Below are 27,941 nucleotides of genomic sequence, written 5' to 3' on the forward strand. Positions count from 1 at the left end.
CCTTCGACGGCAAGGAGATCAAACCAGTCCATCCTAAAGGAATTCAGTCCTGAATATTCATTGGAAGGACTGATGCTAAAGTTGAAACTCCAATACTTTGGCCACCTGATGCAAAGAACTGACTCATTTGAAAAGACCTTGATGCTGGAAAAGATTGAAGGCAGAAGGAAAAGGAGATGACAAAGGATGAGATGTTTGGATGGCATCACTGACTCTATGAACATGAGTTTGAGCAGGCTCTGGGATCTGGTGATGGACAGGGAGGCCTGGCATGCTGTAGTCCATGGGTTGCAAAGAGTCAGACGTGACTGAGCGACTGAACTGAAGTTAGTAGTCCAAAACATTTACTATTCCAAAGTTCCTGTGGATCTAGAATCTGGGCTTGGCTTAGATGGATTAGAATTTCAGGGTGTCCCACAAAGCTGCCATCAGGTAGTGGCTGCTGTCATTTTACGACTTGACTAGGGAAGGATCTGTTTCTAAGCACACTCAGGTGGATAGCAACAAGATTTGTTTTGTTGCAGGACATTGGCCAAAACAATCTTCAGTTCTTTGCCATAAGGGCCTATTTACATAGAACAACTCACAGTGTGATAGCTTGCTTCATGAGAATATGCAAGCAAGAAGAACCAGAAAAAGAGAGAGAGAGAAAGATACTGAGAAAGAACAAACAAGGTGAACATCACAATTATGTATAACCTGATCTCAGAAGTCACATTTCCTCACCTTGGCCATATTCTATTGATCAAAAACAAGTCACCAGGTCTAGCCCACACTCAAGGGGAGGAAACTGCACAAAGACTTGTGTACAGGAAGAGATCACTCAGAGGTATTTAAAAACTACCTCCACAGTGAATGAAATGATTGTCCTAATCTGCTGAGAAACGGAGGGCATGGATTTCTTATTCCCCTGAAAAAGCATCCTTTATAGTTATAGTACTTTAACAATGATACAGTTTTCCTTGGACCACCTCCTTTACGTGACATCTAAGCTGTTTCCCAGTTTTCATCTGCATGTATACACTAGAAATAGATGATTTGTTCTCTCTTGCCTTCCAAGTGAAAATCCACTATGATTCAAGACATAATGCCATAATTCCAGCCTTCCAGGGGAATCCCCTTCTAGAGGCAAATAAGGTCTAATAGAGGGAGACTGTGAAATAGTAATGAAATGCTAATATGCAAGGGAGAACAAGAATAAGTTTCTGTTTGAGAGTAAGAACTTTGAAAGGTATGGATTCTGAATATACTGCGAAGTCGCTTCAGTTCAGTTCAGTTCAGTCGCTCAGTCGTGTCCAACTCTTTGCGACCCCATGAATCGCAGCATGCCAGGCCTCCCTGTCCATCACCAACTCCTGGAGTTCACTCAGACTCACGTCCATCGAGTCAGTGATGCCATCCAGCCATCTCATCCTCTGTCGTCCCCTTCTCCTCCTGCCCCTAATCCCTCCCAGCATCAGAATCTTTTCCAATGAGTCAACTCTGCATGAGGTGGCCAGAGTACTGGAGTTTCAGCTTTAGCATCATTCCTTCCAAAGAAATCCCAGGGCTGATCTCCTTCAGAATGGACTGGTTGGATCTCCTTTCAGTCCAAGGGACTCTCAAGAGTCTTCTCCAACACCACAGCTCAAAAACATCAATTCTTCGGTGCTCAGCCTTCTTCACAGTCCAACTCTCACATCCATACATGACCACAGGAAAAACCATAGCCTTGACTAGATGGACCTTAGTTGGCAAAGTAATGTCTCTGCTTTTGAATATGCTATCTAGGTTGGTCATAACTTTTCTTCCAAGGAGTAAGCGTCTTTTAATTTCATGGCTGCAGTCACCATCTGCAGTGATTTTGGAGCCCCCCCAAAAAAAGTCTGACACCATTTCCACTGTTTCCCCATCTATTTGCCATGAAGTGATGGGACCGGATGCCATGATCTTTGTTTTCTGAATCACGTCCTGCTCTGTGCAACCCTGTGGAATGTAGGGTAACCATCCAGGCTCCTCTGACCATGGGATTCTCCAGGCAAGCATACTAGAGTGGGTTGCCATGCCCTCCTCAAGGGATCTTCCCAACCCAAGGTTTGAACCCACATCTCTTATGTCTCCTTCATTGGCAGGCAGGTTCTTTGCCACTGGTGCCACCTGGGAAGCCTGGGATCTAAAGACGTATCTACAATTAGAGAAGACTATTGGGGTTGGAGAAGGATGGTCTGGCCTCAGAGGATGGAATGAGAAAGGCTTTGAGCACAGGAACCTGGGTCTTGTCTGCAAGTGGCTTTTTGTATGTGGCTGCAGCTGGATCCCAGGGTCCCTGAAAGAAATCAATACTGTGGAAAGTGGACCAGGAATAGTAGGTTGAGACAGAAATGCTTTCTGGAAGTGTTTGGGCTCGTCTACAGTAAGAGCCACTGCAAACAAAGGACTCTTGTGTTCCAGATAACTTTGGTGGCCATACGGAAAGTAGATTATGGGACGAGACCAGCAACCAAAGTCAGTTAGGAGACAAGTAGTCCAAACAAGAGGTAATGTCTCCTACTTAACCTTAGTAGAATCAGTGACAGTGGAGATGAGGACACGGGATTTATGGTTCTATGTTTTTCACTGATAGTAGTGTGCCCTTAATTGTAAGACATACTATTTTAAAATTATATAACTAATTTTTTAAATTCATTAATTAAATTATAACACAATGTTAACATATCAGCAATGGAAAGATGCATCATTATTTTAGAAGTAAAAAAAATTGTACAACTTGGAATTAATGAAATATAATAAATAATCTTAGGAAGACGACATCTACATTTTGGATTTCAGCAACTTGGCGAATAGTGATGCCAGTAATATACATCATGGGAACAGGGGATGAGAAATGGGTTCCAAGAGAAAAGATGAATTCTCTTTTGGATGTATTGAGTTGGCTACCTTTAAGAGATTCTTGTACAGATGTCTGGCAGACAGTTGGAAAATGTTGGTTTGGAACTCATGAAAAAATGTATAAGAAATTGGACTAGGTTAATGAATGGCTGATTTTAAATTTAAATCCTTATGCTAAAGTATATATGAAGACACATTCTTTCTTTTTCTATAAACACAAACTTTGAAGTTTTCCCCCCCAACAAATTATAGTGTGCCCTTAGCAGTGTTTGACTTTCATTGGAAGGGGAGGTGGGGGAGGTTGGGATGATGAAAGAAGTTTGAGACTACAGGAGGAGTCATTAGCAGTTGCACTTAGATATGGAAATCATGAGAGATAGTAACTTAGATTTTCACATAATTAATAGTTTATTGAGATGTAATATCCAACCAATCTCATACGCTCTGGCCTTTCTTATACCCTTGATTCTTCACTCTCAATGCTTGATAAGCAGATTAATTTGCCACCATAACAAAGTATAGCAGATTGGGTGCCTTAAAGGAGAGAAATGAAATCAAGCAGAGGCAGGGTTGGTTGCCTCTCTCTTTAGCTTGAAAATGGCGATCTTCTCCATGGGTCTTCACTTGGTCTTCCTCTGCACTTTGTATCCTAATCTCATTTTTTAAAATAATGACACTGATCAAACTGGATTAGGGCCTGCTTTAAATGACCCAGTTGAACATAATCCCTTCTTTGAAGTCACTACCTCCAAATACAGTCACAGTTCTGAGTTACTGGGGATTCTGACTTCAACATATCAGTTTGGAATGGGGACAGAATTCAGTCCATACCAGTGAGTGAGCCAGTCAAGGAATGAAATTCTTATTCACATGGTTATGAATGCCTAGACATGCTAGTTGAAGTCTAATATCCCTTTATACACCACAAATTATTTTTCCACGCTTGTTTCCATAATTATTTTATGTCTCTGCAGAGGTGGAAGGTTATATATAGAAGTGCTGTAAAACTTTTTTTCCTGTCCCCCCCAACTCCCACTTCCTATCTGGGGATTGGGGGGACACATTCTTTGAAAAAAGAAACCACTTATTCTCTCTTATCGTTCATTGAACAGCATTTAGCAAAGTTTCTGACATTACATCAGTTCCTTACTTTTTTTCCCCTGAGAAACAGACCTTCAATTAGGAACTGTGAGGAAAAAATATACATAATAGCAGGAAATACATATTTCAGACTAAGTCTTACTTCTTTTTTTCATAGTCATAACTTTTATAAAGAAGGAATTTCTGTGGAACTAATTTAAAGCAAATTCTTCAAACCCAGATTCATAGGGATTCTGTGGTTTGACAACAGGAAAAACACTTTAAATACCTGAAAGTATTGTATGGTAGAGTAAGATCCTGCTAGGTTGAAACAAATTCTCTTCAAATATGCCATCATCTGAGATTGTTTTGTAGGAAGTTTGTGTTGGCAAGCACCTCAAAAGAACTTGCTGGACAGCTCTTTTGTAATTAGCTGGCTTCCTGCTAAAATCTTAGGTCTGCCTTCATCTCAAAATGGACGTAAAAATTAGTTTCCCTCTCTGTCATTCTCTCCACAAAATAAAATATGGTATTTCTGAGTAAAAAATCTGTTGTTTTTATTTTTGAAAATTAACTTTATTCAGTTTAAGGTTTTGATTTGACTTATTTTCCCTATATTTAATAAGAGGATGATTGATACGGTGTTATAGCAATGGTGTTTATCTCAGCGGTCTTCCTCCCCAAAACCCATAATCCCAATCTAACCGTGAGAAAAATATCAGACAAACCCAAATGGAGGAGCAGAATCCTTGACCAGCACTTCTCAAAACTGTCAAGGAAAGTCTGAGAAACAAGGAAAGTCCAGAAGAAGCTTAAGAGAAATGATGATTATAATATGGTGCCTTTGATGGATCTTGGAACAGAAAAAGTACATTAGTGGAAAACTAATGAAACCCAAATAAAACCTGAAGTTTAGTTAGTGGCAGTGTACCAATGTTTGTTCATCAGTTGTGATAAATGGTACTAACCACTGTTGAGTAATATCAAATACCAGAACACAAGTTATAATGGACTGTCTTTGCAATTTTCTGTAAATTGAAAAACTATTTTAAAATAAAATGTTTGCTTAAAACCTAGACTGATTGACGATAAACATAAAATAAAACATAATGCAAGGATTCTATAAAATAGGCAATGAAACACAGAAGTTATTAATAAATGTTGAATGTCAGCCCACCACTTGATGTATTGGTATCAATAAATGGCAGGATACCAGTGAGTCAGTGGGCATATCAATCTAATAAACTTTTATAAATGATGAATGGGCTGTAAACACTGTGTTTTATAGTGTTTGAAAATTCCAAACAGTAAATCCACACACGATGTTTCTGCTCACATATTTCATGATTCCCGTTTTTTAGAATCTGCACAAAGAAATATTTCATGCCCTTTAGGGAGGTTTAATAAAAAACAACAGGTGGGAAATGGGTTTTGCAGTAGCATGAACGGCCGTAACCATAAATACTAGTACCTGAGAATTACCCCAGCAGAGGACTGTAAACACATTAATCACTCGACAGTGCAGAAATTCCATCCTCAGATGTCATCTCAGTTTCACGCACAAAGATGAAATGCTTCTATTTAAATTCAAAACCCTGAATGGATATGATGATCCTTTATTTTCATGGGAAATCATGGAGTGAGTTCCCCAGTGTCCTCATCTATAAAATGGGATTGATTAAATCTCATCTCAGGATCGTGGGATTAAATAAGATGATACATGTAAAATGCCTAACATGGATGGTACCTCGTCTGTTTTCAGTATATTCTAGCTGTGTTTATTATTTATTATATTCATGATTTTTCTGATAGCCTTACATTTTCATAACTAGAAGCTATTTAAAGAGGTTTTTCAAGTTTTTTATTTTATATTTTACTTTACTTGGAGTATAGTTGGAGTACAGTGTGTTAGTTTCAGGTATACAGCAAGGTGCTTCATTTATACATATTCATACGTTAATTCTTTTCCAGACTCTTTTCCTCACATAACTTATCACAGAAAGTGAAAGTGTTAGCCACTCAGTCATGTCCAATTCTTTGTGACCCCATGGACTGTAGCCTGCCTGCCAGGCCCCTCTGTCCATGGAATTCTCCAGGCAAGAATACTGGAATGGGTAGCCATTCCCTTCTACAAGGGATCTTCCCAATCTGGGGATCGAACCCAAATCTCTGAGTCTCTTGCATTGCAGGCAGGTTCTTTACCATCTGAGCTACCAGGGAAGCCCCGTTGTCACAGAATATTGTTCCAAATGAGGAAACTGAGACTCAGAGGGCAGTGACTTGCCTGGGATCATGAGGCTGCTTTCCTCCAGAACTGCGACATGAGCTCCCCTCCCTCAGGTCCCAGGGCCCTACTGCAGATCCAGGTTTACCCACTGCACTGAGTGCTGACTCTGCAGCAGCTGCTGCCACAAAGCTCTCCTGCAGGATCGCCCTAGGCATCTCTACGTCTAGGGGATTCTGTCCCCCTTCCTCAGTGGGAGCAGAACTCTCCGCCTCCCTCCCCAATAGGTGTGGCAATCATGCTCTCTTCCAGTTAGTTCTCTTTCACTGCATCAGCATTTCAGCTGCTGCAGCCTGCTCGGGGCAGAGCAGGGTTTGCTGTGCTGAGGACTGTTTTCAGAAAGGAGATGTAAGGGCATTTTGGCTGCTGTGTGGGGGCTGACTGGAGCACCCAGGACAGATGCCCTACCTGCCTCCCAAGTGTGGGTATCCTGGAGTTGTATGTGGACTATGAGGCTGTGGAGGGGTAAGTAAAATCCATTATGAGAAAAATACACGATGATGGGTGTCCATGAGTGAAGGAAGGAAGCTATTTAGATTTTATCACTTTTAGTTCTTTTTTTAAAACGTTCCTTTGTATACGTTTATGATATGGCTGGAATACACCAGAATTGCTTTCCTATGGAGTTTACCTTATCCCCTGATATTTTTACCACCTGTTTCTTTTAATGAAGTTTTCTTATTGTCTAAGGAAAGCATTATTTTTACCTTTTGGAGTGTGTCATGGAATGCATATAGATAAAAAGTCAAAATAAAGAGGATTTCTCAAGAATTTTTTGTGAATTAAAAGCAACTCGGCCACATCTTAAAAGATGTGTTCCTCAGTAGCACGTGGTGTCCTGGGGAAGATGTGATGGCATACCTGTGAGGTTTTGTTTCACCCGAGTTCTCCTCACATTCTGCTTTCTTCCACTGCCCTCTTTGCTTTCTGAAAATGTCTGTTTCTTAAAATGAGGAGGGAAAGAATTGAGGAGAAAATTGAGGGGGGGCGGTAGAGGATGGTGAGTCTGGGGTCAAAGGCTACTCATTTCAGCCCAACCCACTCTTGTCCTTCAGAGTCAATATTTACTGCAGGATAGAGAAGGGATGGAGGTTATTTCTGGACAATTCTCTAATAAAATCCTGTCAGAACTGTCTGAATACTAAACGCTTCATGGCACTGGTTATCTAGGGGAAGGAAATTTTCCTCAGTCAAATTTATGAGGCTGGGTTGAAAACAAAGCTGAAACGGAGCCTGGCGAATCCCCATGGCAAAATGATTCATCTTTGTGGAGTTGGAAAATCTATTTTTATCACCTTTATTCAGCCAACTCCTTAATTTTATTCCCTCGCTGAACGCCTGCTATTTCCTTCATGGTGCTGAATAGCCCAAATGTGTCGGAGCCTGAGCTCCTCTTCGGGCTCTCCCCAGCCGGGCTGATTCAGCAGCCTGAGGAGAAGCGGGTTGTTCTGCACGGCGTGGGTGGGTGCAGAGCAGTGTAAAGGTCAGGTCACACCAAGCCACACGCTTTGGCTCAGGGTGCACGCCACTGCACTCTCCTGCCTTTTGCGTCAGGTAGTGTGGAGGGTGGTTGTTAGCCACTCAGTCGTGTCCAACACTTTGTGACCCCACGGACTGTAGCCCACCAGGCTCCTCTGTCCATGGGATTTCCCAAGCAAGAGTACTAGAGTGGGTTGCCATGCCCTTCAGGGGATCTTCCTGACCCAGGAATCGAACCCAGATCTCCCGCCTTGGAGACAGATTCTTTACCATCTGAGCCCCCATGGAAACCCAGAGGGTGATTGGGTGACCATAATTCTTGCTGAGAAGACCTTTCCAAGGTTGGGAAGAAGGGCAGAAACCCAGCACCTCCATGTGGTTTGCCTTTAAGCTGTGAAGCAAGCATGAAAAGGTTGCCAATACCCTCAGTCTAATAATAGAATGGAAACACCGTTCTCATTTCCCTGTCTCTGTTTAGGTTTTTATCTATGCCATTTCAAGTTGCTGCACATTTCACCGGCTCTTGCAAGTCCCATGTGATGCTAAGAAGATTGGTGATTGTTTACAATAATAAAGTTTAAAAGACAAAGATGAAGGAAAAGAACCAGTTCTTACTAAGTTTCCTTGTCTAACTGAATCTGCCAGCTTACTGTTTGGAAGAAGTGGCAAAGGGCGGTTAGAAATCTTGACAATTATATGAACAGTGTTTGTAGCTGCATGGGGGTGGGATTTTTGGCATCTGGCAGAGTAGGCACTCAATGCATATTTTACAGAATGAATGGAAGGATACCATTCCTCACAGCCTTCTTAGCTTCCTTAACCTTACCCTTAGCCTTCTTAATAGCTGTCCTTCAGGAGACAATGCAGAGTGGTCATTAGGAACTGGCATTCTGGAGGCAGACGGCCTAAATTCAATTCCCAGATTTGCAACTTCTTAGCTGTGCTCTGTGGCAGGTTGCTCAGTCATTTGAGGCCTTTGTTTCCTTGTCTGTAAAACGGGAATAATACAGCGACTACCTTATATGGTTTTCAGTAAATAAGTCAATATAAAAGTCTAGAATTTTTCCTGTAAGATGGTTCAAGATGTGAAGAGGGGGGAAAAAAAAAGCAGGAGGAGGTGACTGAGGAGGATTGGTTATTGGAATGAATTGGGGAATCTTTGAGATTTTGACCCTTTTTGGTTCATTCATTCCCTTAAGTCATGATGCCAGTGATTTATAAACCTTCCTTTGTTCAGTAGAGAAAATAATTTGAGAATAAGAATAAAATGGAATTTAGAGGAAAAACATTACTTCCAATCTCTCAATAAATAGTTATTGAGCTCCCCCTACTCTGTGCAAGGTGCTAAACGTTGGATTACCAAGTATTGAAACTAATCGTCATCGTCCTTGCTCACATGGATGCTACAATCTAGACTCCTGGGCATTATGAACTTATTGACTCAGCTGCTTTGTTTCTTTTTCTCTGTTCAAAAGATATGTTGAGTAGATGTAAAAGGACGATCAAACTTAGCTCCCAGTAGTGAGTGAGGATGAGGAAGTAGCCAGAGAGTAATGTGCGGCTTCCCAGGTGGCGCTAGTGGTAAAAAAAAACCCTCCTGCCAATGCAGGAGACGCCAAAGACTCGGGTTCAACCTCTGGGTCAGGAAGATCTCCTGGAATGGGAAATGGCAACCCACTCCAGTATTCTTGCCTGGAAAATTCCATGGACAAAGGAGCCTGGTAGGCTACAGTCCATGGGGTGCTAAAGTCCATGGAGTCACAAAGAGTCGGACACGACGGAGCACTCACACACAGTGTGTGTATGGAATGGCGTTCAGAGCTCAGCTCAAAGGCTGTATAAAGGTAGATATATGCCCATGCTACATATGCGAGATATGCAGCATGGGCGTTGGATTGACCCACGAAACTGGAGCAGCATCCAAAGTAGTGGTATATATGAAAAGTGAAAGTGAAGTCACTCAGTTGTGTCCAACTCTTTGCGACCCCCATGGACCGTACCGTACCAGGCTCCTCTGTCCATGGAATTCTCCAGGCAAGAATACTGGAGTGGGTAGCTATTCCCTTCTCCAGGGGATCTTCCCAACCCAGGGATCGAACCCGGGTCTCCTGCATTGCAGACAGACGCTTTACCGTCTGAGCCACTCAACCTCTAAAATATAAAGGAGCACAGATAAGGAGTAAAACAGTAAGAGAACCAAAGCTGCGATAACAATGATAAGAGCCATAAGTAGAACGAAGACTGGATTTCTTTGAGATTATCTTCTCTTTTTAGCACCTGGCAGGCGGGCTTCTGTTTGGTCTTCTTCGGAACCTGGAGCGTCACATGTCTTGGAAATACAAGGATGTGTGAGCTACTAAGCTGCATGTAGTTTTGCTGGTCTGTAGAATATTCTGATATTTTAATTTGGTGGATACCCCTCCTTTTTTTTTTTTCCTTTCGAGAACAACAGTGTTTGAAGACCTGCCCCTTCCTTACACCATTCATTCACCATTGTCACATATATTTTTGAGGAGCAGTTTTAACCTTAGGTGCCTTATAGCTGAAACCCAGTGAGTTACCAGTATGGATTGTGGAATGCGATAATTAGCAATTTTTCATTCTGCTTTCATCTGTGTGGCTGGATTAATTCCTGGGGTCTCTGTCTTTTGGACACAGTCATTTCTTCCACAGCAGACGTCTGTGAAGAAACCGAGGTTACGAAATGACTGGGGTATGTTTTACATGGCTGTATTCAGCTCCTTCTGTTTGATTCCCATGTCTGCTTTGGCAGGGATTTCCACAGTTTTTCTGTGGGTGGTGCCAGAGAATGACTTTGGTAAACAGCCCCCTGGCTGCTGTTGGCTGGGTCCCCACAGACACCATAAAGGACACAACTTGAAAAGTCACTGAGGTTCCCCTGTCCTTCCTAGAGCTGCTCCAGCCTTACTGTTGTGAGCAGCAGTAGGGAAACTGGTCTGTTTGCTCTCTCTTTCTCGGCTGCCCTGTGAGCGAGTGGAGTTCCAACTGTGTTGAGTTTCCCTTTCCTCTTAATACACATCTTGGGATTTTCATCCACCCCTGACTCTGTTGGAGTCTTTTTGATAGAATCTCATTTCATCTTTGTCATTTCTGTTTCAGTTTTTCACTCCCCAAACAACCAGTCTTGAAGTTCTCGATTTATTCATTTTATTCAGGCTGTTGCTGCTACATTCTGCTTTTAGGAATATGAACAAGCTTAGTAAATTATTCAATATAAATGAATATGGATATATATATTCTACAGATGTCAATATGTATATTATATATATATTTTTTTTTTTCCTGATAAAGTTCTGACAGGAGGCTTTTGCTCTTGAACTATTCAACCAAAGTAATTGAAGATAGAAACATTTATATATGTGAGTTAAGCAGTAAAAATTCATACAAAAAAAGAAGTCCTAAGAGAAAAACAGATTCAAGTAGATTTGTTAAAAGACAAAAAGAAGGAAGGAAAGAGAAATCTGACTGTCTAGCAACTGAGCATCCCTTTGTTTACAACTCTCTCTCTCTTTTTTATCTTAAATAGCATGTGCTGCTTATTTCCTGAAGTTGACCTATTTTCCCTGTTCCTCTCTTCTTCCATTGCCATAAAACAAGTATTTATGCAGTTTATTGCCACCTTGGTATTTCAGTGGCATCCAGAAATCCATCCCATCTAATACATTCCATTACACTGTGAGCAAATCTGATACAGATATTGTCTTAAGTCAGAGGAGAATCTGATACAGATATTGTCTTAAGTCAGAGGAGAGTCTTTCATCAGTGCAGGTATTAACACTTAGGAGAGAAACTTACTATAATGTGTTTATATGAATTAACACATTGACAGTAAGAACTAAATAAATTATAAAATATTCCTCACATCATGCTTAAAGGATTATCTCTTTTGATGATAACAAAACTGGTTACTAAATATAATGGTCAAGGGGTCAGTTGACCTTCAAAATAATTAACTGGCGACTTCCCCAGTGGCTCAGACAGAGCGTCTGCCTACAATGCGGGAGACCTGGGTTCAATCCCTGGTTCAGAAAGATCTCCTGGAGAAGGAAATGGCAACCCACTCCAGTATTCTTGCCTGAAAAATCCCATGGACAGAGGAACCTGGTAGGCTACAGTCCATGGGGTCCCAAAGAGTCGGAAACAACTGAGTGACTTCACTATCGTTTTTTGGCAAATAACACATTGGTTCAAAGAAAGCTAATGGCAGAAAGTTTGTGATTTGTGAGAGAGAGCGTAACCTGTGCAACTGTGTTTAAGCTTCTGGGGATAATTCTATTGGTGGATTCAGCATCTCTTTCCCCAGAAAGGAGTATTTGTCCCTAAGACAAGTGGTATCTTTCAAGGCAAAGAGTGTCTATCTTGGCTAAAGGCATTTAGTTTTTACTATAAATAAACATATTGTGTATTTTAGTAGAAATATGTTAACCTATGTTTGTTTAGTAGATTGAAATATAAAGATATAAAACATGAAATACATTTGAGTGTGGTATTAGGGACATTTTTGAACTACTGCATAGGGAGTGTTTTATCTGTAAAAAATCCTAGTATTTAAGAAAGTAGGATTTTTCATGAAATTTACTCAAGCAAGATGACAAGTCAGGTTTATTATATATGACAATTAAACCTTAGGTTTATTTTGTCCCAAATTGAAGCTTTCCTTTTCTTCCCTGAGCCTAGGGATCAAGGTCAGCATACTCAACAGTAAACTGAAATGTGTTCTCCTAGTCATTCCATCTGCTTTGTGAGCCCAATTCGTTGGATGGCATATAAGGGAAACTTGTTACCATTTTCTTTTCTCTCCAGGTCTCAGCTCCCTTGACAGGCCTCTGAGTCCAAAGTAGTGTTAATACTGTAAGGGCCTGACATCTCGGCTAGGTTTCTGATTAAAAAAAAAAAAGGAAGTTCTGTGCCATACTTTTACAGAGAGCATGTGGTGTATACTTGTTTGGTGATAGGTTTTTATCCCTTGGTAGAAAGACGCTCCTGTGTCTTAAGTGAATGCTCACTCCACCATTTCACAGATCCTCATTGTTGTTTTTCTTTTGCATGGGTGATAGATTGAGGGGACGTGGTGACAAGACTGCCAAGGAAATATTCCTTCTCCAGTAGTTTACTTCTGCATGTTTATCTGAAATTCAGTCTTTTCATCTTTGGGCATGCTTTCCTCCAACAAACAGCACGATGAACTCTTGATACTGTACTTCTGACTCCCCATCCTTGCCTTTCCAGCCCCCTCGGCTCCAAACCTGTGATTATGCTGGATGCTTTCTGTTATGCTTCGGCTTGCAGCAGGCCAGCTGAAAGATAAACAGCTATTAAATAAATCTATGACCCTTTTTAGAACAAATAGAGCTGTTGAAAGAGTTTAAGAACATAGTGACTCCTTGAAAGATTGTCAACATTCTTGAACCCTTTGACTGAAAGTGAATTTTCTTCTGTGTGTGTATAGATAACTGAAATTTATTTTAAAAAAAAAGGAAAAGAGCTTCAGTAGCAAGACATTTGAAGACTTTTTTGTTCTTAACCTTGCAGTGTTTTTCTTGGCAGGACTTGAAGAAAACAGCTGTCATCTACTTTCTGCTCCTGTTGAGGGGAGTGGTTGGGACTGAGAGACTCTGGGGTGACAGGGAGAAGCCCACAGAGGAGAGAGGAGCCCTGGGCTTGCTGGGTGCCAAGGGCTTACCTAGTTAATCCACGGCACTCACTCTGCTCCCTCATGCTGCGTCCTTCTTTTCTTTTCTATTTTCTCATACGTCTCCATTGCTGTGGGGCTGGAACACTGGGGCCTACCCTGGACCACACACATCTCCTATCGTCACCAGATTCATCTCTGGACTCTAGATGAGCCTTACTGCCTTTGAGATTGTGCTGCTTCCTAGGGAGCTTTGTCTTTATGTGCTGGGCCAGCTAAATGGGACCCCACACACTTTGCTCTCATGGGTTCAGCTTTGTGATACTCCCCAACTTGCCTAAGTTACCTCTTGGGTTCTTGATCTAAACTCTAGTCACCAGGTGATGAAGATGCAGTCATTTGACCTGATCTTTCTTCTCTCTTCTTTCTTCTTTCCATTCTGCCAGCAACTTCTCTGAAATGGCAAATGCCAATGGGGACAGTTTACTTTACTTCTCTGTATAACCTCAGAGTTATTGCCAGTATAAGGGCAAAACTCTTTCGTTGTCATCCTGAATGGCGGTGTGATATGAGTTGGGATGCTGAAACCAACACAGAGGTATTTTTAGCAAAATGAAATATTTTGATGCATATCTCTCACCTGAACTTTTTCCCAGATTTGCTATTTCTAGCTTCTTAACAGCTTCACAAAGGGGTATTGTATTTGAGTCGGAAGAGAAAAATATTTTTATTTCCTGCCCCTGACGGTTAGTGGAATTGATAAAAAGCATCAAGGCTCTTTGAGTTCTGGGTCTCTCACCAGAAAAACACAAACAAAAAACCCCAAACCATTATGTAAGAAAGAACTTGAGTGGTTTTTTCCTGTTTGTCAATATGAGGGGAGAGTTACTGTGGAAAGTGAGGGGCAGTTGTCAGCAGGAAAGAAAAACAAAGAGTTTTACTGGGAGAATCATAGCCAGAGAGATTGGGGAGCTACAGTATCATCTGGCTTTAAACTTGACATTGACCTTGACTGATGGCTCTAACTTTCCCTCCCCAGATCAGTTTAAAGGCTCCTTTACTCATCTATATTTCTGAAAAGAAATAGTTGCAATTTGAGTTGAAGGGAATTAGAGCTACACTGTTTTTATTAAGTGACTATTGACTTCCCTGGTGGCTCAGACAGTAAAGCGTCTGTCTACAATGCGGGAGACCTGGGTTCAAGCCCTGGGTTGGGAAGATCCCTTGGAGAAGGAAATGGCAATCCACTCCAGTACTATTACCTGGAAAATCCCATGGACAGAGGAGCCTGGTAGGCTATAGTCTATGGGGTCACAAAGAGTCAGACACGACTGAGCGACTTCACTTTTGATCAATAAATGAGTGGCTGATAGTTTCTTATGGTTAATCAGAAAATGTTAATTTAAAAAGTCACAGGTTTGACTCTTCAAAAAGTTAAGTAAACACATAGAGCTTATGTACATAACCAGTTGGAAGACAAAATAACCATTTAGTCAAGCATATCCATTTCATTTCATACTTATTTGGTATTTTAATTTTTTGACCATAGTGTGTAGGTGACCCAACTGTTACCTTGGTTAAATTTGCTGACACGAAGTATTAGCAATGGACTGACTGTGTTATAAAAATAAGAAGTTATTCCTATTTGGTTTACCTTTTTATTCATTCACCAAGATTTCCCAGACTTGGTCAATAGATTTCTGTGCAGATATATGGTGACACATTGTTATCAAGGCCTGCTGTGTAGAATAGAAAGATGTCCTTGCTCATCTCTAATTTTTTTAATTAAAAATGCCTTTGAGAGATTGCTTATGCTGTTCTCTTACACTTTTCTGTCCATGGGATGAAATCAGCATGTTGGGTTTCATTTTCAACTTCATGCTTGCTGCTCTAACCTTCCCCTCCTCTCAGTTTCCTTACTCCTGAGTCTTCAGGCACTTCCAGCGTGCTCTTCCCATGCCTCATTCACTGTCCCACCACCTGGCATTCCAGGCAATGCACAACTGCTTCTCCTGTGATAGATGATGGCACTGAAACAGGAGTGAGCCTTAGTATAACTGGAGCAAAAATTGCTCTCTTGGGTCAGCCCCATTCTCCCTCTACTCAACAGCATGTTCTGTTAACCACAGAAATGCCAAGGGTTTCCCCTTCCCCCATCTATAAGAATTCGTTAAGGCCTATTTATATCTCCTTTTTGGTTTGCATTTTCTCCTTCCTATTACATTCTTTTAAAATTTTTTTAGGTAATTGACATATAACATTATATTCATTTCAGGTATACAGCAAAATGATTCAACACTTGTATATATTATGAAGTGATCACCACAATAAGTCTAGTTAACATCCATCACCACACAGAGTTATAGGACTTTTTTTCCTTGTGATGAGTACTTTTAAGATCTACTTTCTTAGCAGTTTTCAAATATGCCATACATGTGTATATTACATCAACTATAGCCACCATGCTGCATATTACATCCCCATGACTTATGTATCTTATGGCTGGAAATTTGGGCCCTTTGACACCTTCACTCATTTTGCTCTCCCTCACCCCCTTTCCTCTGGCAGCCACCAATCCCATTACTCTTAGAGGTGTTAGAGAGGCCCAGATTCTTCTCCTGGTTCAGCCACTTTCTAGGTAGGTAACTTTGGGCCAGTTATTTAATCTTTTCTAAGCCTCAGCTTTCTCATCGGTAAAATGAGGATTAACTGTAGTACTGACCTCATAAGACTGTTATAAAGCTTAAATGAACTTATGCAGGTAAAATTAGAATGTTTACCTAGTGCATGCTAGGTAGGTGCGTGCTCAGAAAAATGTATTGGTAGTAGTGGTGCTGAGGCAAGTGCTAATGCCGCTCATCCTTCCCTAAACCTCTACTTTCTCATCTGTAAAATGGCATAATAATAGCACCTAACTCATTGATTTGTGAGGAAGTGTGTGGATCAAGTCTGTGTCTTGCCTGACATCTTGTAAACTCTCAATGAGTAGAGGTGGAGACTTCTGCAATAATGTACATTCCTTATACTTCTGTTTATCTCTGCTCTTTGTTTAAGGCTTATACTTTAAGCCATAAATCCACCCACGAGGGTCTGAGACTAAACTAACCAAGTCACTCTGAACAAGTTCATTTGCTCTGTTTCCAATTCCTCATGGTGAAATGACAGTGTTAGACTCAATGCTCTGAATAGTTTCTTCCCTTAAAGTATTTTAGCAATGTTCACTTCATCACTCAACTCAATTTTGAAAATACCTGTTAATGAGAAACTCATCCAAAAGAACTTTGCCCTCTACTACTGAAGAAAGACCTTACTAAATTAATCGCCTTAGTCCCTTAGTAAATTTTCTCTCACTTAAAAACCCAGATTGTTTTGTTTATATGATTAATGACTTCATCAACTGGCCTCTTCCAAAAATGTAACTGACTAGCCTATAATTCCCCAAAGCCATCTTATTTCTCATGGTTACAGTTTTAGTCTAAAAACCCTTGTCCAGTTTCACAAAAATTAAATCCTGATGCCTTGCAGATCTACCCCATATTGAGGAATAGTGTTCAATTTTGTCTCTTTGCCAGTGGCCCCTTTTACTTTGCTCTGCTCCCAAATCCTCATCCAGTTCTTTTCCATTTGGAGAATAGACTTGAAAAAAACTAGTTTCCATTACAATCTCATCATCCTTGAGATAGGAAAGCTAAGTATGCTGTGGGATTTCAGGCCAGGAGCATTGGACTGGGAGCCCAAAGACTTGGGTTACAGTCTAGGCTCTGCCCCCAAAGCAGAGGGACTTTGGACAGCATACTTACTGTTGCTTTTGTCCTTGGTGTTGATAGATAGGACAGAATAATTCCTGAGAGTTTTCTCCTTATGAAGATTTATGGTCCCTATCCCTTCCCGTTTTGTGCCATACTGGGGTGTTGGTTTGTTTGTTTTTGGCTTATTTTTTTTGTATTTATTTTTGTTGCTGTTGAGGTATAACTGCCATGCAACATTCTATTTGTTTCAGGTATACAATATAATATTTTGATATGTGTATATTTTGCAGAATGATCACCACAATAAGTCTAGTTAACATGTGTTACCACATATAGTGATAGATTTTTTTTCTTGTGATAAGAACTTTTAACGTCTACTCTTTTAGCAACTTTCAAATATGCCAGACAGTGTTATTAGCTATAGTCACCATGTTGTACATGATAATCCCATGACTTATTTTAAAACTGTAAGTTTGACCCTTTTGGTCCCCTTCACCCATTTTGCCCTGTCTGATTTTTTTCGCTTAGCAGAGAGCCCTCAAGGTCCATCCAGGTTGTCACAGATGGCGAGATTCCACTCTTCTTATGGCTGAGTAATATTCCATTGTGTACATATACCGCATTTGCCCTATCATTCATCTACTGATGGACACTTCAGTTGTTTCCATATCTTGGCTCTTGTAAATAATGCTACAGTGAACCTAGGGGTACATTTATCTGTAGTTAGTGTTTCATTTTCTTTGGCTAAATACCGAGAAGTAGAATTGTTACGTCATATGGTGATTCTGCTTTCCTTTTTTTTGAGCAACCTCCATACTGTTTTCCATAGCGGCTGCACTAGTTTGCAATTCTGCCTGGAGTGCATGAGGGCTTCGTTTCCTCCATATCCAAACCAACCCTTGTTCTTTGTTGTCTTTTTGATCATGGTCATTCTAAAATGTGTGAGATCCTTTCCCAGGCGGCTGCCGAAGGTGGCGGAGGGGCAGGTCCTGGTGCTCGATGGCCGAGGCCATCTCCTGGGCCGCCTGGCGGCCATTGTGGCCAAGCAGGTGCTTCTGGGCCGGAAGGTTGTGGTCATGCACTGTGAGGGCATCAACATTTCTGGCAATTTCTACAGAAATAAATTGAAATACCTGGCCTTTCTCCGCAAGCGGATGAACACCAACCCCTTCCGTGGCCCCTACCACTTCCGAGCCGGACAGTGCGAGGCATGTTGCCCCACAAGACCAAGCGGGGCCAGGCTGCTCTGGAGCGCCTCAAGGTGTTTGATGGGATCCCACCACCCTATGACAAGAAAACGCGAATGGTGGTTCCTGCTGCCCTCAAGGTTGTGCGTCTGAAGCCTACTCGCAAGTTTGCCTACCTAGGGCGCCTGGCTCATGAGGTTGGCTGGAAGTACCAGGCAGTAACAGCCACCCTGGAGGAGAAGAGAAAGGAGAAAGCCAAGATCCACTACCGGAAAAAGAAGCAGCTCATGAGGCTACAGAAGCAGGCCGAAAAGAACATCGAGAAGAAAATTGGCAAATTCACAGAGGTCCTCAAGACTCACGGATTCCTAGTCTGAGCCAAATAAAATTGACTGTTTATTCTTCATGCTTGGCCTGGCCTGGCCTTCCTCCATCGCCACCCTAGGATGTGGGGGCCCCCAGAGGCTGCCATCCAGGTGCCACAGGCAGACGGGGTATAGCTGAGGGGCATTAGTCAGTGTAGGCAGGTCCAGGGGCTGTGCAGGCATCGTTGGCAGCCTCTTTGTTCGTGAGACTTTTAAGACGAACAGTTGGAACAACCAGTCCAGTTGCAATATTGGCAGAAGTGAGCTGGAAGACTATTGGAAGGGATTCGCATGACTTAAGGGAGTCTGTTCATGCTTCCCACGTGGTCGGATACTATACTCTGCAGCTGTTAGGATGTGAGAGAATGCCCAAAAAGTGTCTCTGGAAGAGAAGTTTCAGCCAAGGGGTCACAGGCATCGCCCTTATGTCTTCCCTATATTTTGTGATCCAAAACCAATAAATTATTTTTTTTAAAGAAAAAATAAAATAAAATGTGTGAGATGATAACTCATTGTGGTTTGATTCGCATTTCCCTGATGATTAAGGATATCATCTTTTTCATTACTGTTAACCATAACTACCACTTATTTAGTACTTACTATATGTCAGACATTAACAGGTTAACATTAATTGAGTGCTTATTATGTGCTAAGCAATTTACATCTATAAATAACATCTAAAATTTTACATCTCCCCATAGTAACCCAACAAGGTAGATACAGCTAGTATCCTCCTCTTACAAATAAGGAAACTGAGATCCTGGGGTGCTAGGTATGTGCTCAGAGTGAATGAGGAAGCAGGTAAATAATGGATTAGGTGGATGAGGGAGCAAGTTGGTATTTGAATCCAGGAGTCTGGTGCCACACTCTTGCCACACCTTGTTTTATTAAACAACATCCCTAAGCAATTAGTTTCCCCCTCTTTTCCTTCCTACAACAAAGCAAGGAAGGATAGAATAGTGCCCTTATTTATTAAATGAGGAAACTAAGCTCAGGGAAGTGAAACATTTGACCAAAGAATTCAGTTGGTTAGACGAAGTAACCCAGCTAGTTAGCTAGCTAGACAGAACTGGGATTCAAATCTAACCCTGGCTCTTAACCGCCATATCCCATGGCCTTAGTGGACTTCTCACTATTCCCACAAGTATCTTCAAGATTAGTAAAAAGCTAAGTTATGATACATTTTTAAAAGGAAAATACTTCTTTTTTTAAGCACATAAGATAGAGGCTTTTAAGCACATGAGAGGTCAGACTTGCTTGAAGAGTAGGTATAAATCACTTTGTAATCAACACATTATTTATTTGCAAATAGTCTTTTTATTTAGTGAGATATTAGTTTAATCTTCCCAAGTGGCACTAGTGGTAAAGAACCTGCCTTCTGATGCAGGAGACATCAGAGACGTGGGTTTGATCCCTGGGTTGAGAAGACTCCCCTGGAGAAGAAAATGGCAACCCACTCCAGTATTCTTGCCTGGAGAATCCCACGGACAGAGGAGCCTGGCAGGCTATGGTCCATAGGATCACAAAGAGTCAGACACAACTGAAGGGACTTAGCACTAGCTAGTTTAATGTAGTTCCTATCTGATTGGTCTTTATTCCAAATAATGCTGTCTGAATTAATGAAACCTTATCATGTACCCGAATTTCTGAAGATTGAAGTCTTCACCCACAACATCCTCAGTGCAACTTTGATTACTTATGTCCTTGATTCTTTCTTTTCTGCTTAAACATCTATTTCCTCTTTATAGGAGGGTGAGACCCCAAAATTGATATAGAATCTGGTTGATTTCTATTATATGTCTGACATGTAGTGGGAGCTCAATTAATGCCTGTTGACTGACTCAATAAAGAAAAATAATTTATACCCTTGTCTCATTTTACTCTTCTAGGCATTAAAAAATATGACTAACTTTCTAAATGACCTGGAGTCACCGGCTCAAAGCTTTCTCATCTCACTATCTCTGGGTGCATTGAGTTGGAATCAATCACTCACCACTTGGTCTGAAATTCTAACTAGGAGTTGACAGGAAGTGGGCAGGAATTGTTGCTTTGCTTTTTATTGTTTGTATAAATATTAGGTGCCATGGCAACAAAAAACTAACAGCCAGATGAAGAACAGAAACATATGGAGAAGTGGAAGCCTATTTTGAAAAAGAGGATATTTGAAAGAAATGCTTCATTTGGCTTATCTTGATATGAGTGTATTGCTTCATTTGGCTTACCTTGATATGCGTGTATTGAGAATATGGTTTATTCTGTTCCTGAGGGAAAATAAAGATATCACTGGGGGAAAAATAAAAGCTCTGTATAAAAAATATCAGTATAACCAAAGAATAAATATCTTAAATAATTGGGGCACAAACTTGTCTCTGAGTTTCCTGGCAGCCACAGTAAAAAGGAAAACGTGATTATAAGGTTTTTCACTTCTGTGAAATACAGTCAAAATAATATATTTTGAGGAAAAAGCCTATTTTTCACATCTAAGATTAGAAGATAAAATTCTTTTTTACAAGTCTTTCTGTAGGAGACTAATAACTCTGTGTTTCCAAAAGAGTGTTTCTCCTATCTTTCTACCTACATGAGAGGAAATTGACAGCCTTCAAGATGAGAATCAAATTTTCAAAGTCCTTGTTGGGTTAGTTGTATAATTAGATAAAAATACAGATGATCTGTGGTTGATCGGGGTGGGATGTGTGTCTTTTATCTCTCTGGCACTGTCAGTAGGGTTCATGAGCTTAGTTGTATCTTGAATCATGAGTATATATAATAGCTCACCCTTACATTGCCAGGCTCATTAGAGACCATGCAAAACAGTGCTTGATCCTTGAAATTTCCTAAAGGAATCATTTGGGACAAAGTCATCCTAGTAAGATCTACTTTTCTTTTTTTTAATATTTTAATTTTATTGAATTATAGTTAGTTGTGTTAGTTTATATAACATCGTGTTATATCACATTGTGTTAGTTTCAGGTGTACAGCAAAGTGATTCAGTTATGCATATCCGTATGTTCATTCTTTTTAGATTCTTTTCTCATATAGGTTATCACAGAATATTGAGTAGAGTTCTCTGTGCTATACAGTAAGTCCTTGTTGGTTACCTATCATATATATATATATATATATATTGTTGTTTGTGTTGCCACGTCGTGTCTGACTTTTGTGACCCCAAGGACTATAGCCCATCAGGCTCCTCTGTCCATGGGAATTCCCAGGCATGAGTACTGGAGGGATTGCCATTTCCTCCTCCAGGGGAGTCTTCTGACCCAGGGATCAAACCTGTTTATCCTACATTGCAGGCAAATTCGTTACCACTGAATCACCAGGAAAGCCTGGTGAGCATGTATAGTAGTGTGTATGCGTTCATCCCAAGCTCCTGATTTATGCTGCTACCCCCCCATTTTCCTTTTGGTAGCCATAAATTTGTTTCTGATATCTGTAATTCTGTTTCTGTTTTATAAATGAGTTCTCCAAAGAAGACATACAGATGGCCAAAAGGTGCATGAAAAGATGTTCAGCATCACTAATTATCAGAGAAACAAAAAAGCAAAACTACAATGAGATGTCACCTCATGTTGATCAGAATGGCCATCATCAAAAAGTATACAAACAAACAATAAATTCTGGAGAGGTTGTGGGTAAAAGAGAACCCTCCTACAGAGTTGGTGGGAATGTAAATAGGTATAACCACAAGAACAGTATGGAGGTTCCTTGAAACACTTAAGATATACTTTTCTTTATGCAATTGTATCATAAAATTAAGTTACTCCTATCGAATCAAAATGATCACTACTGAGACTCTTCTAGGGCCAGTCTGTTTGGTTAGCATTGGGCAGTAGGAAGACACAAATATGAGAAAAAACTGGGGGGCTCATATGGAGCAGGGGTCAGCACATGATGGCCTACCAGCCAGAAGCAGCCTCCTGCCTTTTTTAAAAATTTATTTTTTGTTGGAGGATAATTGTTTTGCAGTGTTGTGTTGGTTTCTGCAATACAAGAACGTGAGTCAGCCTTAAGTGTACATATATCCCCTCCCTCTGAAACTCCTTCCCATCCCCCCATCCCACCCCTCTAGGTTGTCACAGAGCACTGGGCTGAACTCCCTATGTTATACAGTAACTTCCCACTGTTTGGTTGCTTTCAGTTGCTCAGTCGTGTCTGACTCTTTGCAACCCATGGACTATAGCACGCCAGGCTTCCCTGTCCTTCACCATCTCCCGGAGCTTGCTCAAATTCATATCCTTTGAGTCGGTGATGCCATCCAGTCATCTCATCCTCTGTTGTCTCCTTCTCCTCCTGCCCTCAATCTGTCCCATCATTAGGGTCTTTTCTAATGAGTCGGCTCTTCACATAAGGTGGCCAAAGTATTGGAGTTTCAGCTTCATCATCAGTCCTTCCAGTGAATATTCAGGGTTGATTTCCTTTAGGATATATATGGAACACCTGCGAGCAAAGAACGGTTTTTTTTTAAATGTCTTTAACATGGTCGAAAGAAGTTTAAAGAGTAATATTTTGTAACATGAAAATTAAACTCTAATTTCAGTGTCTATTAGTAAAGTTATAATGGAATACAGCTATGCGTGTTGATTTATATAATATCTATTGCTACAAAGTCCACAAAGCCTAGAATATGCAACTTTAATAAAAAGTTTGCTGACCCCTGATACGGTGGAGGGAGTACCTTTCATGAGTCCATGAGCTGTGTGAAGAGTCTGAAAGAAGAGGAGCTGTCCTCTCTAAGGGCCAGGGGCGTCTGTGTGGTTCATCCCTTATGTCCTCATGCATTGACCTTTAAGACATAGCATCTGCTGATTCTGCATGTGCATCAGGATCCACCTGAGAGAATGTTCCAGAAGACTGCAGTCATGAGCTTATGGATATTTATCAATAGCATCCTCCTGCTCCTGAAGCCTTTACCAGCTTTGTTCTTGTGGAATCACTGCCTTTCCCTGTTCTTTGCTTCTCATCCCCCTAGGCTGCTTCTCACTAATTCATAAAAATTATAAACATGAATATTTTTAGAGTTTTGTGCTATAAAATAATCAAATTTCCCCAGTTCTACTTCTCAGTCTGTTCTTTATTATTCCTGGTCCTTTCCCAGGAAGTTGGAAAACAATTTTTCTAACTATTTCTCTAAATATTTGGTTAGATCTGTGTGGCTTTTTAGACCCAGTTTCAATAATTGCCCTCTTGGATTCAGGGACTAGGGACTAGCCTTGCCATCTTCCTTTCATTTTTGGTTTAACAAATATTTATTGAATACCTACTATGAGCTAGATCCTATGTTATTATCCAAATGTATAAGGATGAAAAAATGAACCAGATAAGTCCCTGACTTCAGTGAGTTCTCAAGTTCTTTAGTATTAAACCAGGGCAGGCCCAATCCAGCAGCCTGAGCCTGGTAAAACTGATGGGGTGGTTGACTTTGCTGGCTTCCAAGCTCACATCCAATAAAGCCCACCCATTTGATGGATGGCTCCAATCTTTGGAAAACTCTAACTTTCTAAGAGCCAAAGTTTTCTTCTTGAAAGACACTCTAAGGATTTAAATAAACTCTTCTATTCTCATCTTCTAAGCACATAGAACAATTTTGCTTCCTCTTATAAATGATAGACCTTCTGCTATTTCCCTGTAGGGCTTCCATGGTAACTCAGATGGTAAAGAATTTGCCTGCAACAGAGGAGACACAGGTTTGATCCCTGGGTCAGGAAGATCCCCTGGAGAAGGGAATGGCAACTTGCTCCAGTATTCTTGCCTGGAGAACTCCAGAGGAGCCTGGGGGGCTACAGTCCATGGAGTCGCAGAGAGTCAGACATGACTAAGCAACTAGCACTTTCAACTTTCCACAGTTTTTCTCTGTATCAGCTAGCTATTGTTTCAATTAAGCCGTGTAACAAACAAGCACAAAACCTGAGGGGTGTAGAACAAGTATTTGTTGCTCACACATCTGCGATGATGGACTTGGTGGGCTTGCCAAGGTTGGTGGGGCCCTCTCATATGTAAGGGGGTGGCCTGGCTGGTCAGCCAAGATGATGATGGTGTTCCACTTGTCTTCCTCGTTCCTGTTAGCTATCCTAGGCGTGTTCTCATGCTACCTAGTTCCTTCTATTACCTCTGAGACTTAAGTTCCTGGACTACCCACCATTATGTCAGAATTTTTCTTAAAATGCACACCCACATCTGCACAATTCTCTTTTAGATGTGGTTTGACCAGTTGAAAATACAGAGGTATCATTATAACTTATCCTCCAGACATATTGCTTCTGTTAATTGTTAATCTGGGCTCAGATGGAATGAGCTTATTTGGCCAAAGAACTGCACAGTTGGCTGTCATCTCATGTCAGGCTTGAGGAAAAGCAAACCTCTCAGATCTTTTTCCATATATACTGTTGCCAAGTCTCATCCATCCTGTTAAACAAAACCTTTAGTCCTTGAACTGTCAGTTGGGTTTCATAAAGGGTCTTTGAAATATGTATTGAGTTAATTAAGTTGATTCATTCACTCAATACATATTTCTCATGTGCCTACGAGGTGCCAGGCACTGTGCAGGGAACAAGGCATTGCCATAGTCCTTGCTCCTGTGGAATTGATGCTGTAATGGCAGCAGGGTAGGGCAGAGGCTGAAGATTTAGCAGTCAAGATTAACAAGCTTTATCAATGTCGTAGCATTTTTTTGCTATGGAAGCATCTCCTTTCTATTTGAGAGCTCCTGTGGTTGATTAAAATTCCAGTCACTGCCATTTGATTGATATTTTGGTGAGATGTTGACACATCTGCTTGAACGAGACATGAATAGTTAGTGGATGTGCGGCTGTTCACAAATTTCAAAGAGCAGGTTTCTGTTGGACATTGTGAACTTGATCGACATCACACGCATGGTGATGTTGATTTAGCAAGAGATCCCTACTGTTTTCAAGGAAAGCTCAAATGTCTTCCCCTTGCGCCGCTTGATGGGTGTAATGTGTGAAGAATTTTACGCAAGGAAATGTGTTGTGAATACGTAAGCCTATCTCAGAGGAGCCTCCTGTCACCCTCACTTCTGGGTATGCCTATGCCAGAGCCAGTTAAACACCTTCCGTTGGTTCTGGGTGCCCAGTTACTCTTGCCCTCTGTCCTGCCCTGACTGTAACACTGATCTGTAAGGACTATGAGGAAGCATTGCCCCTTTTCAACTGACCCGGTATTCAAATGCAAAACAAGCCTTCTTCTTTCATTCATTCAGCAAATATCAAGAGTCCACCAAATGCTGGGAATGCATCAGTAGGCAACAGGCAAAACTCCTGCCCTTGATGATCTTATGTTCTAATGAGAAAACAAATGCTACTACTAATAAAACTAATAAATAAGAAAATTATAGTATATGTTAATTGACCATAAAAGATTGGGAGGAATGGCTGTAGGTTGTCATGTGAGACAGAGTGGGTGGTCAGGGTAGGCCTTGTTGAGAAGATAATATTTGAGAAAGATCTGAAATAAGTGAGAAGTTAGTTGTGCAGCTACTGGGAAAATATCATAACATGCAAAGATCATAGCCAGTATTCAAATTCCTGGGTCTATTTTTTTTTTTTTTTAATCACTAACTCTGCTATCAGCTAGCTGATAAAGTTCACTGGTACTTTTTGAGTGCCCACAATCTGTCCAGGTTTGGATACTTTACATATATTGTTGGGAACCTGCTTAGGAGGTAGGTTGTGCTATCAGTCCCTGTTAAAAGCTGAGGAAACAGAGACTCAGATAAATTAAATGAAGTCCCAGATCTTCAGTCTCAGCTGAAATGGGATTTGAATTCACATGACTTTGAACTCTTAACTCCCAAAGCCCTAGCATTTCCCCCCTTGCCATGCGGTTTCCCTTATGAATGTGACCTTGGTGAGAATAGAGTGGGGAATTACCCTTCAGGTCAAGCAATTTCAGGAGTGGCCTTGGAACTAAGAGATCAGGTTTCTGAGAGATAAAGTCACATCACTCACACACTACAAAATCTACCTGAGTTAGGAGCCACTTTTCTAGGAAACCTCTCCTAAACAACAAAAGTGCTTGGTCTGATTATCCAGCTAGGGTAATAGAGCTCTTTGAATAACCTGTTTACTTTAAAGCAGCCCTCTTGCATGGAATTTTGTTTATATTAACTGTCATTAGTGACGGTTGTTGAATTTTATCTCTCATTAGTGATGGCTTCACACTTAATAAACACAGAACGTCCTTGTGCTCTAATATTGCAAGTGTATCATCATGTGGGCTGTTGTGAAGTGGTGCTCATTTTTTCCATAGCAACAATATGAGGATGAAGGAGTTGCCTGCCTTTATAAGGACTAGGCATTGAGTAGTCACCATGAACTATGATGTCATAAAAGCAAGGATAAATGTAAAATTATGTTCCAAGCCTATAAAAAGGGTTATATGTAGGAGTTCCATGTACTGTTCAGTGTACAGGTAGCACATTAAAAAAAAGTTCAGCTCCATTCTCTCATACGTTTAGAATTTATAATGGACATGAGTTTGAGCAAACTCTGGGAGATAGTGAAGGACAGGGAAGCCTGGCATGCTGTAGCCCATGGGGTTGCAAAGAGTTGGACAGGACTGAGCGACTGAATAACAAGGAGAGATGACTTGGAAAACTCAGATCTCTTTTTAAAAAGATATCCAAGGAAGTTTAAATGGATGCTTTTTCTTTCAATAAGTAGCCCTAAATCAGACAGAGGCATTAAATAAATGTACCTAAAAAAAAATTACCACTGCTTTGTGTGTATCAATCAAATAATGGTCTGAATCCTTAATAAGGTGTGACTGACTGGGCAGAACTAGTACAATTTTAGTCACTAAAGTGCTGAAACATCACTGGAAATAAATTTAAAATGTTGAGGAAAACTTGATTTAGTGGAATTTTCTCCAGGCACTACGTGATTGGAAGAGATCCTTGGGTATGCCCTGTTGGGTGAAGGTGGTGTGACAAAATGAAACCCCCAGGAGGTTCTAAACTACACCCTAAAGAAAGTGAGTCCATCAGTGTGAGGCTTTTATGGGGGCTTCAATGGTGAGTTTAAGATCTGAACAGAAATACGGAAGAGCTGAACTTGCTTGGCACCAACATATTCTCTTTTTCTAACCCACCCCATGCTGAACTGAGCCTCCCCTAAAAATTGATGTCCAACAGATAGGTTTCCAGGTTGCAGATTCTTACTTAACCTGACTGTGGTGCCCACATGTGCAGCCTGGTGGTTTGAGTTCCTTAAGGATACCTCAAAGCCATTGAATTTATTTAAAGCTTTAAGATTAGCT

General features: G+C 40.9%; 1 protein-coding gene and 1 pseudogene across 11 annotated transcripts in view; both read left to right on the plus strand.

Annotated features, from left to right (window-relative positions):
- LIMCH1 (LIM and calponin homology domains 1) overlaps positions 1-27,941 on the plus strand; it is a 360,061-nt gene that overhangs the window by 182,228 nt on the left and 149,892 nt on the right. The gene's annotated exons all lie outside the window — the stretch shown is intronic.
- On the plus strand, positions 18,022-18,706 carry LOC102175844 (annotated as a pseudogene). Its single transcript, XR_001295773.2, has one exon. The product of XR_001295773.2 is annotated as a 60S ribosomal protein L13a pseudogene (transcript).

This window comes from Capra hircus, chromosome 6, assembly GCF_001704415.2.
Source record: "Capra hircus breed San Clemente chromosome 6, ASM170441v1, whole genome shotgun sequence".
In the NCBI taxonomy this organism is placed as follows: domain Eukaryota; kingdom Metazoa; phylum Chordata; class Mammalia; order Artiodactyla; family Bovidae; genus Capra; species Capra hircus.